This window comes from Lates calcarifer, linkage group LG20 (assembly GCF_001640805.2).
Source record: "Lates calcarifer isolate ASB-BC8 linkage group LG20, TLL_Latcal_v3, whole genome shotgun sequence".
Taxonomy (NCBI): Eukaryota; Metazoa; Chordata; class Actinopteri; family Centropomidae; genus Lates; species Lates calcarifer.
The window spans coordinates 2527011-2539432 of NC_066852.1; positions in this window are offsets into that span (position 1 = coordinate 2527011).

A 12422-nucleotide genomic window follows, 5' to 3' on the forward strand; every position below is an offset into this window, starting at 1 on the left:
TCAGAAATGGAAATTGAAAATTGTTCTGGGTGGCCAGGTGTGTGTTTCTGTGCTGTGTGTTGAATGTGAAGGGGAAGTGTGATGGTATGGAGGCATGCAGGTAGCAATCAGAAATACCCAGTGTGAGCGTCTCACTGGTAGGAGTCAGTTCTTGCACCAGGACACTTCAGGAGACGCTGCCACACTAACTCCAACAATCACAGAAGATGCAGATAAACAAAACAGATTATCCAAACAGAGGTGAGTGAAACTGGAAAGTCAGCAATGATCCCACGTCACAAGGCAAGTACAGTAAGTATAACCAGGAAGTCAGTCTTTAAACTGTGACGATTATAACAAACATTTATCTTTAATCTCATCTTTTGTCTGATCATTTAGGATAATAAACCTGGGATGATCCTTCATCACCTCTTCCTTCTGACAAACAGCATTCAACATAAATTCACCTGTGATACTTGGTCTCTAACAGTAAAAGTGCTCACTGGGAGGAAAACAGTATTTTTAAATATTATCATTACTGTAAATTTCAGGGTTAGAATATATAGTACATGCATTCAGATCAGATTGAGGGTCACATACAGTGAAAAAGACCTGAAAGTCATTAAAAACCAGAGTTCAGCTCTGATATCCAGCCAGGAAACTTTAAAAATATCAAGAATTAGAAACAGAGTTTGGTGTGTTTGTTACAGCGACAGCACCTCTGGCTGTGGAAGCCGAGGATCATGGGTAACGTACACTGTTCAGCCATGTTTAAACCCCAAGATTTTCATCTCAACAGTCTTAATCTGACCAAAAAACTGTCAGTGTAGCCATCAGATAAATGTGGCAGATTAAAATGAACAATATTTAATTTTTTTCACACAAAACAGAAAGGCTGAAGCAAAATACCAAGTGGTATCTGAGAAAATGTATTTACTACACGAGTGGGTATTTTGCTTCTCAGAATGTGGGTTGAGATGACTGACAGGGGGGTCGGAGCCTCACTGGCTTCTCAACAACTGCAACATCTGTGCTGCTGAGGAGGGCATAACAAAGAAGAGAGATGCTGAATAGTACAGTGTGTGTGTGTGTGTGTGTGTGTGTGTGTGTGAGGGGGTAGGGCATTTGGTGCAGAAGCAACTAAGGCAGATGCCGTGTCCATGTGTGTCCAACCACCACACACATACACACCACATGCCCGTCTTCGTCTCGTGTCCCAGCAGGCCTCGCTGTGGGCCGACAGAGTGGACGCCGCCTGCTGATAAGGTCTGCCCGCCGGGCCCCGTGGGCGAGCTGCACGTCCAGGCCCCCATCACTGCAACAGACACCAGGATGACTGGGTCCCCCTGGTGAAGCTCCACATCTGGGCCCTGCTGAGATTGTTTTTCTCACTATGTGTCATCTTTTTTTTTCTTCTTCAGGTTTAAATAAAATAACAAATAAATAGAAAGATGGTGTTTTTTTCCTGCTCCTCCTTGTCTTCCTGTCTCCCGTCTTGTAAGCCTAAACAAATCTAGATGCCAACACAGGGATTCATAAACAGTGACAGAAAAAGACAGCTGGAAAGAAAAGACAAGGATAGAATAAATGGGAGGAAGAAGACAGCAGGAGTGAGGGGGAAACTAAAGAGGAAGAGACAAAGAGGGCAGGGCTGCAGAGCGAAGAAGACAAAACCATAAAGGAGGTGTCAGTCAGTGTTTCACTCTGTCACTGAGACAGCAGAGCTCGGAGGAAATCACTTTGAAGTGAGACCAGGATACATCGCTCTGTTTCCTCGCTGATGAAGCTGACAAGCTGCAGATGCTGTCAACAGCAGGAGGAACTGCTGCCGCCTGAAAACCTCATAACTTCAGTTTCTAGCGCAGTTCTAGCTGCACTCGTCAGTTTTTAAATAAGTAACAGCTCAATAATTCAACAAAAAACAACTATTAGTTAAGATGGCCACCAACATCAGTCGTAAGATTTTAGCATCTTTCTTCAAGTGTGACTGCGAGAGGTCATGAGCTTTGGGTTATGACCAAAACACCTTTGAGATAAAGTAAGGAGCTCCGTCATCCAGAGGGAGCTGCTCCTTCACATCAAAACGGAGCCAGGTGAGGTGTTTGGGGCATCTGATTGGGCGACTCCTGTTAGAGGTCTTCCAACTGGTAGGAGACCTCAGGGTAGACCCATCCGGCCTGGAAACGCCTCAGGGTCCCCAAGAGGAACCGGAGGACGTTGGGGTGATGGGATGTCTGAGCTGCCTTGCTTAACCTGCTGCTGTTGCAACCTCATCTTGGATAAACAGTAAAAAATGGATGGTCCTGAAGCTAATGGGCGCCCTTGGTCTAAATATGTATGATGTTTTTTCACCTTTACTATTTTCAAGTAAATATATATATATTTTAAACCAAAGCATAAAAGTAGTATAATTCCAATCTTGTTTAAAGCTGTGTACGGGCATTAGGACATAAGTTCAAATGTCAACTGCAGTATCAACATGGAGAATGGACCCTAAGCTGTAAGGGAAATATTTCCAGTCTATATGGCTGTTCTCCCCCTCAAAGACAGGGTGAAAAGCCAGAGGGGTGAGGTGCAAAAATAACTGAAGTGTGGAGCTAACAGTTCACAGTCTCTCCTGGAAGGCATTCATAGTTTTGCACTTGTTTGTATAAGAAAAGTGACAAAAATAGTTGTGTAAGAATAGAGTTGAGAAGACAGGTTGAGCAGTTCAAACCATCTCAACTCTCTCATTTCCACACCTGACTAATCGCTGCCTAGACAGGGTGTTGGCTTCCGAAAGTGACACGAAGCCCCCCTCAGATTGCAATGGGGGCAGGTTACTACTAGATGCTGTTCAACCATCTGATGAGCATTTATGCTGGAGTATACCTGCACCATAACTTATGTGTATCAGCTCAGCTTTTCTTATTCCAAACATCTGGGGGTTCAGGCTGAGAACATACAGCCTGAAAGCCAAGGATTTTTAGAATTTAAAACTCTCACATCCATCTTTCATCCCAGACTTTAGTCAGAATGATCATGACCACAGACGTCAAAGATTTCTGATATTTTACAACTGAAACCTGGATAAATGGATCAAAGTTGAATCAAGATTATTTTCACATTCGGGAGGATCTCAAAAGTCCTCTGGGTCACTACCTTTCTCTGTGCCTGCTTCGCCATAACTTTTCCCCAGACCTTACCATGAAATACCAACCCACTGAAACTCATACAGATGAAACGTCAGAGGACAAACTGATAATAGATGGATCACATGAACAGCGCAGCTACAACCCATCAGAAGAAGACAACAGGCAGCGAGGCCATCGCTCTCATAAGACTTTGTTCTGGTGACGACAGAGTGGCCGAGGCTGCCAACATCAAATAGTCTGCACTCTCTTATTCACTTTAAAGTCTCCTCCAAGGCGCTATCTAATCGGGAATGACCTCAGCGTCTCCCGAAAGTGGTCCAACACAACTTAGCATAACAGTTAATAATACATAGAGCCATCAGAGGGGAAATTGTATTCTTTCTGCCGGCCGCAGGAATGAATAACTCCAACTGAAGTGTGACTCAGATCATCTGATTGACATTTAACCCTGTTATCTTGAAGTGCTGAGGGGTAATCAATAAATTAGTGACACGGCATCAGATCTGTGTGTTTTTAATTGCTGAGCTGTGCATTATTTATCTATCTGAAGTAGATGAGCAGTGAACGGACTCCAGGCGTTGATTACCGAGCTAAAGACTGATCACAGTGAATGGAGGATCGGTCTCTCTGAAGCGCCGCAGCCAGTCGAGAACAGCTCCACACACAGTCAGGATACAGAGAAGAAATAATACAGTGCCACTTCTAAACTGGTCTGGCAGGGTGCACATTTTTTGCACAAGTTTTTAGTCTGCAAAGAGCGAATGTGAATAATTCTCAATGCAAAATTGAAGTTTTATTTTTAAAGAATCGCTTCTTGCTCCTCAACTTTGTAAAAAGTTTCAGAGAAGACAAATCAGTGCAGATCATCTTTTAAAGTATCTTAAAACTCACATAATGCTTGGCTTCTTACCCTTGAGATGTTATGTATTTATTTAATAGATGAAAGATGACTGTAGCTGAAGAGACAGAGTGATGGAGGATGCTGGATGGATGATTGTTTACAGCTCTGCAGCAGCCTTTAGCCTGCTCTAGTTCATTGTTGGTTCTACGGCAGAAGTTTTCAGGGAACAAGCTTAGACCAGTTGACTGTTTCCTACTCGTTTAGCATGAGTGACTGATGAAAGATCTAGTGGCTAAAGAGCCAGATATTTTTCTCAGGAGCTGGTTGGAGTATTACGTCTGTCAAGTGTCCAAAACCATGACTTCAGTGGCGTCTCTGTCTCATCTGTATGTGTGGTCTTATGTGTAGATATTTGCAACTGAAAAAATTGCAAGCTTCAAGTTTTGGTGTTAAACTGTCAGTGAATTTCAGTAAAATTTCTCCCGTTCACTCCACTCATTAATTTTTATGGCGGGTCATGTTTGGCTAACCAAAGAGACTAAGGAGAACTAAGGCAGAAACACAGGTCTAACCTTTGCAGGGCAAAGCTGGGTATATAAAAGCTGTTTAAAGTTGCTGATATTGTAAGCTCAGCTGGACGTGACCTTCAGCTGGGAGAAAATGTAAACATTTATCTTACACTACCAACACCAGCGTCTGCACAGCACAAAGAAAATGGGTGTTCTTTATGTTGCTGTAAATCTGACCTTTACCCAAGTTTGGTCTGTGGAGAGACTGCAGTCTGTGGCTGCAGTGATGTTTCCCAAGGTGCAGCCTGGCAAAGTGATGCAAACAGAGGCTTTAACTTGCTTAAAGAGCCTTCTGGGTATAAAGTATAAATAATGTAACTTGGAGAGAGAGAGACAGGTTATTTTGCACCATTCTCTGCACACTCACTGTACAACCACAACTCTCTCGTACAGGTTTCCTGCATCTGCCGGACCAACCCACAGAAATCCTCTGTAAGGCCCTCCCCTCTGCTCCGATGCAATGTTTGCATGAGTTTATATATTTGTTTTTGGCTGTGATTTACTGGCCCATTAAAAAAGAATAAGCGCTTATGACATATTCAAAGAGGGCATGTCTGGAGTATAAAGTCTGGGGAGGCTATGATTCATTAATGGAGCCATGAATAGATAACTCACTGTTGTATGATATCATGCTCACTGTTGAATTCACGTTGACATTCACATTTTTTCCTGTTCAGAGAATCTGGATACCATTACAAACTGTATATGAAAGGATTATATGAGGTTTTTAAACAATTTATAAGCACACAGTCGAGCTATTACAGTTTGGTGTTTTATATGTTAAGATTCTGTTTCATGTCAAGTTTTTACTTTAAATTATTAAGATGCTGATTACAGGGGTTTTATGGCTGAATGGTAAACAAGCTCTGTCATTCATTCATTTATTAATTTATTCATTATCTTATATATTAGTTATTTATAGGTAGATTTTTAACAATGACGATATAGATCGTTGAATGTAAATGTAGTTTTGAAGTGAATTATATAATATGATCTGTTCATTTGTTTGGTTAAAAGCCCCAGTCAATGAAAAAAGAGGATCTAAAGAGGCAATAAAGGGTTAATTTATCTCATGTGGTCATTTCAGTCAGTGTTGTCCGGTGTGCTCACACAGACTGCACAGAGAGTAAATGGTAAATAGACTGTATGTACACAGCACTTTTCTAGTCATGTCAGCCACTGCATGGCACATTCACATTCACACTCATACACTGATGTAACAACCATCAGGGGTGATATTGGGTTCATTATCTTGCACAAGGGCACTTTGACATGCAGACTGGAGGAGCTGCGGATCGACCCATCGACCGTCCAATCAGTGACGGCCTCTTGAACCCCAGTCATCCCTACAGAGAGCAGAATATTCAATACAGACAATACAGTCATAGGTGTAACACCCATAAATCACCAGGAATGAGCTTTAAACTAAGACCTGGTGGATGTAGTGTTCTCATGTTGAAGATCCATTTGCATTCAGAATGAGGCTGAGACTGAATGACCAGCATCTTCACAGTGTCTTGCAGCAGATTACCTCACTTCATTTCTGCATATTGCACATTCAGTGACCCTGTGAGCCGGGACACTGACACCCTGTGTCTCCACTCAATCAGTCCTGTAGGTTTTAATCTCAACAACTACAATCAGGGAAGCTCTTGGATGCATGAAAATGACGATTGTTCTCTGTGGGTTTTGTGTAGAGCCTTGTTGGGATCTTTTCACCCTCAGTGTGTCCAAAAAGGAAACTTTCACAGGTGCTACATGCTGCATTAAAGCTGATAGTGTGCGCACCATGTTGTTATGAATTCAGAGAGTGTGTTCACTGAGGCTTTCATCAATCTATCTATACAACAGGATGTGGTCAAAAAATGTATAATTGAGTGAAATGAAGCTGTGCTCCAGGAAACCTGTGCACAGGTTGACAAAATCAGGGCCAGAACTTGAACCCATCGACACCCTGTAAGACTGTAGATAGACCTGCTTATCAAATCAAAATTCATTTTTGATCAAAACTAGGTTGGCCATCGATATCAGAGATTCAGCCGGTGGGTCTTGGAAAGGTCTATGTTTTAAAATGTGTTCAAGAGCCTCGAGGCCTCCTGGATGAGGAAAAGTAGTGTGCTAAGAAACCACATCCACAGTGACAAGATGTATTTCTGTTGAATATTTATACTACACAAACACTTTGTGAAATCTACAGCTGTTGTAGCTTTTTGTCTTATTTCAGACAATTTGTTAATGTTTCTCTTTTAACCTGTTTGCAAAGTGTTTCAGTACCAGCATCAGAGCGAGTCAGAAGGTCAACAGAGCCGAACACTGTCTGAACAATTGCTTTCCTCTAAACCACAGAGCCAAAGAATTATTATATTATTTTTTGGTGCACACATATGTAATCTTTCAAGTTTGAATCGTCACATTTTAATATCTACATCTGATCAAGATATAGATAACAAATACAAATTTATTTACTTATTATAAGCTTAACATAAAATGTTGACTCATGCGTGTTTGTCTATCTGTGTTCAATAACTTTTATGAAATTAACCAAGAGTATTCCTTCATGCTTTGTCTGAAAATAACACCAGCTACTGCACACACTGTTCTCTTCTTAGAAGTTGCATAAGCTTTGTTATGAAATCAGCGGGGGGAGCCGACTTCAAGCTCATCTCACCAACACAAAGAGCTCCCTTCACCCGGGATGCTCAAAGAGCAGAAACAAGCACAAAGATTTCACTTGACGAGCGCGGCCCTTCATCTTCAGCTAATAACGTGGATGAGACTATTCCGGCTGTTGTTGTTGTTATTGCTTTGGTGTGAATCGCTCTGCGCTGCTCAGCTCTATTGTGCTTTAACAAGTTCAACTTGGTTTGGTGTTTGGCTTTGCTGTGCTCTTTTCTATTCTCTTCCATTCTGCTCTGTTCTGTTTCTGCCTCCATATAGTCAACAGCTGGACTTTTCTCTCCCGGGCGGCCGGACTCTGCAGCACCACAGCCTCACCTAATTGCTGTGGACTCTCTGCTCACCAGCCTGCTTCTGTCTTGAAAAAAAGACTATGTTTGTAGCTGGCTGTTCAGCTTTTATCTATATTTTAAGCCACACACAAGGTGTAGAGTCGGCCTGGAGCTTGTTACAGGGGCCCGCGGCTGCATAATTCATGAGAAGGAGCCGCTTGCTGCAGCGGCTAAATAAAAGATCTGCCAGCAGTAGATGGCAGGACAGAGGAGCACACTGTACCTGCCCTGCCACCTGTGTGTAAATGCAGGTGTGTGTCTGTTTGGGGGGTGGGTCTGTGTTTTTTAGTGCACGCATCAAAACCCCCAAGGTAAGATCAATACCGGTGTGTATGACATGCACAGATATGTACACACTTCACGCACACACTCCCATTCCTCAGCACACTTGAGTTGAGTGATGGTGGGTGATCCATCTATTACAGCTCCTGTTGTGAGGAGACATCTCCACTCAAGTCGAGGATGAGATGTCATCATGTGATGCCTGCTCTTCTTCTTTCCCTCCACCTCCTCTTCCTCATCACGTCACGTCTTCTCTTTTACCTCAGAGAAACACAGTTTCATTCAGATGATCAGTCGTTATAAAGTCAGATTAGGTCTGAGTCGCAGGAAAAAAAAGAGTACGGTCACAGGTGCATCATCGACACAGATTCAGCTTTCAATAATAATCTAATTTCAGTCAGACACTGAAACTGAAATGTTTATTACAGCAGCAGAAAATAGGTAGAGTTTGTCGTCTCATCTCTCCCCACAGATGTAGTTTAAAGAGATACTGGGAAGCCTTGAGTTGCTGCCGTGTGATTGGCTGATCAGATATTTGCATTAACATAACTTATTAAAGAGGCCAGTGAGTGTAAATTCATATTTTTATATAGTCAAATATATATTTTTTAAATGATTATTTAAATGAGAAAACAGAAACCAGCTCAAATTAAAACTCCTGGAATGGCTGCTGCAGGAGGCAGGAACCTGGAGCCCATGGTTGGAGCTGGGACTGCAGTTCCCAGAGTCCTTTGGGGGTGACGTCAGCAGGAAGCGGGGCGGCTTGAATTGTGAAAAAGAGCGCAGCGGATTGGCCCGGGCTGTTTAAATTCTAGGCAGATTAAACCGTGTAGTTTTCTAATGAATGAATCCTGGCGTTTATAACACTGAGGACAGGACAGGATGGATGTCTCAATGGAGATGACAGGATGGATGTCTCAGTGGAAAGGACAGAATGGATGTCTCAGTGGAGAGGACAGGTTCGGACCTCCTCTGGGTTTTGGAGGGAAACCTGTCTGCGGGTGTGGGTGCGCCTCTTTGCTGGAGCCTCACCTTTACCTTTGGGTGGAGCGATGTTTAAATCACCGCCGCTCGAATTTAACTGTTGGACATCGGCAGAGTTTTCTTGGATGAGAAAGTGATCGAGGAGATCGTGATTAAAGACTGGACTGAAATACTGCGGGTGTATGAGCTGCGCAGGCCACCCGGCCAGACGTTTGCGGGAGCTGCGGCGTCTGGTTCTTTCCCGGAGCGGACTGAGCTTGGGTTTTGGGAATGAAGCCGACCTCTTCCCCTTATGGAGAGCAATCGGAGATGGCGAGAGACGCAGCGATCAACAGAGCCGGAAGGTAAGAGCAATGGCACAGAGAGGCAGAGGGAGCGATGGGTAATGTTCTGCAGCTTGAATAGACCGCCAAGTTGAGAGGGTGTGTGTGTGTGTGTGTATGATATATGATTGGAGAGTGAGGTGTGTCATATGAATAGAGCAGGGCAGCTCCTCAGTATAAAGAAAGAGCTGTCATAGCACTGGGTGACCTGACCTACAGACTCGTGGATAATATTGTGGACAAAATGCATGTGATAGGAAAAAATGAAAATGCAGTAGAAGAAGCTTCTCAGCTCACATCAGGGAGGTGAGCAGGTTTCCAACTCGGAGTTAGAGTTAGAGAATCCCCACTAACCCCAACATAAGAATTCAAGATGGCTGCTACTCGCATCAATAGCAGTGAACACATACAGTGTAGAGCCAAGTGGCTAACAGACAACTCTGAAATAACAAATTATACATGTGGTGTGTTCTCTGCACTCTGATCCTATTAAACAATGTTACAATAAGCATTAGAATAGTATTATATATATATTATATTATTACTACATTTTACAAAGTGTAATATCTAATTTCACCACAGTCTTGCTTTTCATACTTTCCTTATTCCTTTATTTCCTTATGATAATTCAACAAAGTTTCATGCCCATCCAAGCCTGTATTTTCTATGGGAAAAATGAACAGAACTTCAATTAACCTCCTCCTACTGATTTTTAAAAACTTTTTTGACTGTTTAAAAAAAATGACTAAAAGTTCAATAAAGCTTGAAATAATTGGTACATTTTTTTTGGCATTAATTAAGCTCACAATCCCCACCAGTGAGGGTAAAAATAAAGTTTTTGAAATTTATCTGAAATTCAGCAGCTACGAAGACTGAAAGTTTAACAACTTGGCTGCCAAATTGTGAAGATGCTACAAAACACAGACCATATATTTACAACTTTGTTCAGTTTGTCTGAGCACAAGTAGTATTTTCATTCCAGCTGAGTGCTAACTGTTCATACTGGAGTAGATCAGATCTGATTGTGAAAGATTAAATAATAAAAATGTCAGGAGACGAGGCCGACTGTGAGTGGCAAGAGGCATGAAACCGCATATGGAAGATGGCAGCTGTAAGCTGGACGATGGAGGCGGTGGAGTCTAGTGGCCGTACAAAATGCATGAACCCACAGAAGAGTCACTGTTCGTGTTTTTTGTTCGTCCTCTCTCCTGTTTCTCCCTCTCCTTCTGAGTCCGTTTTTTTCCACCACAGTGCTCCTCGCCACATTTCTCCAGAACAACACAAACAATTCTCTCATTCTCTTTGTCTCGTCTCTGATGTTTTCTGTCTTCTTATGAGATCCTCAGCGGTGATGCATGCATCCGCGGCTGCAGCTGCATTTCTTAATGGGAGTCGTCAGGGGAAGGGAAAGGGAAGAGGCAGGAGGCGGTTTGGTCGAGGGATGTAGGGGAGATGGCACGTGGAGGCGCGTGGAGCAGCGGCAGCATGGGAGAAGGCCCGATGCCTCGAATGCAGACGGGGGTTGAGAGAAGGTGGAGGAGGTGGTGAAGGAGCAGGTGTGTGGGTTGATCCCTCTAAAAGCCTTGGCTTTTTCAAGCAGGCTCAAATTATTACCAGCGTGCGAGGAACAAGGGCTCTGCTCCGGGGTGAGCCACCCAGGAGAGCACCTAGCCTCGGGGCGATTTTCAGAAGAAAGTAACACTGGAGAAAAATAATAGGAGGTGGGAGTACAAGGAGGAAGGAGAGGAGGGACGGAGCGGTGGGTCGAGGGTTTTGGTGCTGATGTTGAGAAAAGTTCAGGGGATTTTTTTTTACGGTCTTCTGTTTTCCCATCTCGCTGAACGCCCGGCTCCACGGCCCTGCGCTCAGCTCTCTGAGGCCTTTCATGCTTTCCACTACACTGTTCTCCGCTCAGGCATTTCTCCCTCCTTTCTCTTTTCTTTCTATCAATCCTCCCATGCTCAGCTCTGTTTTTTTGACAAGGCCATCTGGAGACGTCAGTTAATATGGTAACAAAGCTCTTTAGGCAGACAGATCGCTCCTCAGACTGGCGAAGGACTCCCTCCCTCCTCCAGGCATGTTTTTCATTCACCTGCCCCTCCTCCTCTCTCTCCCTCCCTTCCTCCATCTATCTCTTCATGATTGATTGAGCTCTACAGGCCGGCCTGGCTTACTGCTGTTGAGGTCTCTGTTTCTGTCTCTTTCTTTTTCTATCTTTTCTGTAAATTGTCACATTGTTTTAGACTTTTAGTTGATTTCTCTCTGAATATTTCCCACTTTTTTCCCCATTTATGCATCTGAAATCTGTATGCGAACACCTGAACCTTACATCTGTGTGTCACTGCTGATCATGTCCAAAGTTATGAGCATCAGTCTGCTGCTATAACAGCCTCCACTCTTCTGGCAAGGCTTTCCTAAAACTATTTTGGAACCTGGCTGCAGGGGTTTACTCCTATTTCACCACAAGAGCATCAGCAAGGTTGGAGACAGACGTTAGGTGATAAGACCTGGGTCAGAGTCGACATTCCAGTTCATCCCAAAGGTGTAAGATGGGGTTGATGTCAGGGCTCTGTGCAGGCCAGTCAACTTCTTCCACACCAGCCCAGAAAGCTCAGAAAACCATGTCTTAATGGAGCTGGTTTTGAGCTTGGCAGCATGTTCCCATGAAGTTGGAAAGATATTAATATTACCTTAAGCTGTATCATTAAGATTCCCCTTCACTGGAACTGAGGGGCCCACAAAAAGTCCACAGACAGAAGGGTGTTGTCTACATACCGTATCACTCTCCCTCTCTCTCTCAGTGCTTTCATGATCTCCATGTTGTACCCGTTTCTCTTAAACTCTTAAACACACATTTCTCTTTTAACAAACACTTTATTTGAGGGATTACTGAGAACTAAAATATAAAATATTCACCAAAAACGATGGCAGGGATTGTCTGACAGTATAAATGTTGCATAGCTTCACAGAGTGGAGGAGAAATAAATATGTTTCTCCTCATTTCCTGCTTGTAGGTATCACCAGGAGGAACCCAGGAATCATTTGGGGTATGGTGGGATAACACAATATATAAGACAACAACAGCACGAAATCATTATAGTTAAAAAGTACTATGTTGTTTTGTTATTTTACCTCCACCAAGGAGGTTATATTTTTCTTCCTGGTTGTCTGTTATTTAGTGCGATATCTCAGAAACAATGGATTCGGTTTTGGCTCCAGGAATCTTCTAAAACATTTTGTAAGATTACAAGATACTGCATATGTGAATTTTGTCACTTTTTTCTCCAGTACTGTTCTATAGC